At 40.8% G+C, this 3,258-nt stretch overlaps 1 non-coding gene across 1 annotated transcript; it reads left to right on the top strand.

Moving 5' to 3' along the window:
• Nucleotides 1-2,729: 2,729 nt before the first annotated feature.
• On the top strand, nt 2,730-2,835 carry LOC133316674 (small nucleolar RNA R71). Its single transcript, XR_009752237.1, has one exon. It is a non-coding gene; the product is annotated as a small nucleolar RNA R71 (small nucleolar RNA).
• The last annotated feature ends 423 nt before the right edge of the window (nt 2,836-3,258 follow it).

Raw genomic sequence — 3,258 nt, 5'->3', positions numbered from 1 at the left:
AGTCATCCATGTCCAAAGGGCATTCTCCTAAAGGCAAAGATGCCATAGGGACAAGTGAAAGTGGTCTTTGGTTGGTCTTCAGGAGCTAAGGCTATTTGATTGTACCCTGAATAACCATCTAGAAAACAATAGTATTCCTTACCAGCCAATCTATCTAACATCTGATCAATAAAAGGCAAAGGAAAGTGATCCTTCCTAGTGGCCTTATTGAGTTTTCTGTAGTCCATACAGATTCTCCAACCAGTGACAGTCCTTGTGGATATTAATTCTTTTTTTTCATTCTCCACAACAGTGATCCCACCCTTCTTAGGGACACACTGTACTGGGCTGACCCAGTTACTGTCAGAAACAGGATATATTACCCCAGCATCCAACCACTTAATTATTTCCTTTTTGACTACCTCTTTCATGATTGGGTTCAATCTCCTTTGCTGCTCCCTAGAGCTGCTGGTTGGGTCAGTCAACAGAATTTTATGTGTGCAATAAGAAGGGCTAATACCTTTTATGTCTGCTAAAGACCAACCTATAGCCCTCTTAAATTTTTTTAAAACAGTCAGCAACTGTTCTTCCTCTAGCACAGTGAGCAGATTGGACACTATGACAGGCAAGGTATCTTTTTCTCCTAGGTAAGCATATCTAAGATGGTTAGGCAGAGGCTTAAGTTCTAACACAGGGGGTTCTTCAATTGAAGATTTGGGAATTTTTAATCCTCTCTTGGCCAATTCTAATGACTCAAAATTCTTATTTTTCCAAACCACATCAGTTTTAGAATTCAGCCACTTAACTACTTCCTCAGAATCAGTTTGATTGATTTCTAGACCCTCAAAACCAGAATTTTGTAAAGGGTCTAATGAGGACTCATGCAAAAGTTTATCTTTGACTACACAGTCAATGATATCTAGTCTAGAACATTCCTCAATGTCTCTTGGGTATTTCATGGCTTTTAAAATATTAAATTTTACTTGTTCCCCATTCACATTCATGACCAACTCACCCTCCTTAACATCTATGACAGCCCCACCAGTGGCTAAGAAAGCCCTTCCCAAAATAATTGGAACCTCTCTGTCTTCCTCATAGTCTAAAATTATAAAATCAGCAGGTAGAATGAATTTATCTACTTTCACCAAAACATTCTCTACTTTCCCTTCCGGATAAACTAGAGATCTATCAGCCAACTGTAATGTGACAGTGGTGGGATTAGGTTCTCCTACTTTCAGCTTTTTGTACACACTCAAAGGCATTAAGTTGATACTAGCACCTAAATCACACAATGCTCTGCCTATGTAGTGGTCTCCTATGGTACAAGGGATTGTAAAACTTCCTGGGTCTCCTAGTTTAGGAGGTATCTTACTAAGAAGATATTGACTGCTCTCTTGTGTAAGAGCAACAGTCTCAAACTCTTCTAGCCTCCTTTTTCTTGAAAGAATTTCTTTCATGAACTTTACATAAGAGGGCATTTGTTCCAATGCATCAACAAATGGAATGTTGACATGCAACTGTTTTAGGAGGTCTAGAAATTTCCTAAACTGATTATCTTGCTTCTGCTTTTGCAACCTTTGAGGAAAGGGTGGTGGAGGTCTTTTTGAAGTAGCAGGTGTCTCACTATTTGGCTTAGGGGTCGAACCCTTTTGAGTAGGTTTTTCAATGGAATTATTCCCTAAAGGCTCATCTATAGAGGGCTGAGTGTCTGATTCGACCAAAATGGGTAAAGAGTTATTGTGCACAACCCCTTGGGGGCTATTATGAACAACAGAATTCTGAACAGGTTCAGAATTTGCCTCCTTTTCTTTCTGCATGTTCTCCCCTTCCTTTTTTTTTAATGTGGAAGGTCTAACCACAGCTTCTGGCTGATTTACAGATCTGCCATTTCTAAGCTCTATCATATTGCATTGCTCTTTATTTCTCCTAGGCTCTTCAGTGTTACTAGGCAAGGTACCAGGAGGTCTGGTATTCATAGTGTTTGCTAAATGGCCTAGTTGGGATTCTATGTTCCTTAGGGATGCTGGAATACTTTGCACAACAGCTTCCAAACTATTTTGCTTGGTCTCATTCTTAACCAAATATTCCCTTAACAAAGCTTCTAAAGAAGAGGATGGAGCAATGGGCATCTCACTAGGTTGAACAACAGCTTGCTGCCTAGAAGTTTGTTGGTAATTCTGGGTAGGAAAAGGTATTTTTGTTTGAGCATTAGAAGGACCAGCTTGCTGCCCCTGCCCTTGAAAATATTGAGGCTGTTGGTTCTGCCTCCATCCCTGGTTAAAGTTATTGGGAAAAATATTTTGGTTTCTATTTTGGTTTCCCACATAAAACACAGATTCTGGGTTGGATGGGCAGCTATCATACAAATGGGCCCACCACAGCAAACACAAGTTACACTTGTGTTTATTGCATTAACTTGAGGTTGGGTCACAGGTATTTGAGGTGCAGGAACTTGGGATTGAGATAATCTTGCCTCAATGGTTTGTCCTTGGGTTCTCACTAAATTAGACAGTGCATCAAACTTGGCTGAAAGAGCTGTTACAGGGTCTATCTCATGTAAACCAGCCACTCGCCTTGGCTGATTTCTCTCTTCAGGCCATTGAGCATAATTTTGAGTCATTTGTTCTAACAACTCATGGGCTTGGTTAAAGGACATAGTCATAAACATGCCATTAGCAGCAGAATCTGCCAAGGCCCTGTTTTGAGTATTTAGGCCATTGTACAGGGTTTGTAACACTGCCCAAGAGGGAAAACCGTGATTTGGGCATTGCTTAAGAAGGTTCTTGTACCTCTCCCACACATCCACTAGTATCTCTCCATCCCTCTGCATGAAGTTAGCAATATCACCTCTAGTTTGCACTATCTTATTAGAGGGGAAAAATTTCATAATGAATTTCTCAGCAAGGGTGTGCCAATTGGTTATAGAGTTGGATGGAAGGGAGTTCAACCATTCTTTGGCTTTGTCAGCCAGTGAATGAGGGAAGAGCTTCAATCTTAACACATCATCCGAGATGTTAGGATTCCTAAAAGTGTTGGCCACTTCTATGAAATTTCTAAGGTGCTTGTGTGGGTCTTCCATCAACAACCCATGAAACTGCCCCATGTTTTGAAGCATGGTGAACATCACCGGTTCTAATTTGAAGGGCACTCCATTCACAGGTTGGGCTATGCTTGGATCTAACTCATCCAACACAGGTATGATGAAGTCCATCATGGACCTATCATTATCATTTATAACAGGTGGTTCCCTTATCCTTGCAGGTCCTCCTACCCCATCAT

The sequence above is a fragment of the Gastrolobium bilobum genome, unplaced genomic scaffold, assembly GCF_033153095.1.
Source record: "Gastrolobium bilobum isolate Gb01-03AN ecotype WA unplaced genomic scaffold, APGP_CSIRO_Gbil_v1 utg28285, whole genome shotgun sequence".
NCBI lineage: Eukaryota > Viridiplantae > Streptophyta > Magnoliopsida > Fabales > Fabaceae > Gastrolobium > Gastrolobium bilobum.
This window is presented reverse-complemented; position numbering and strand designations above follow the sequence as displayed.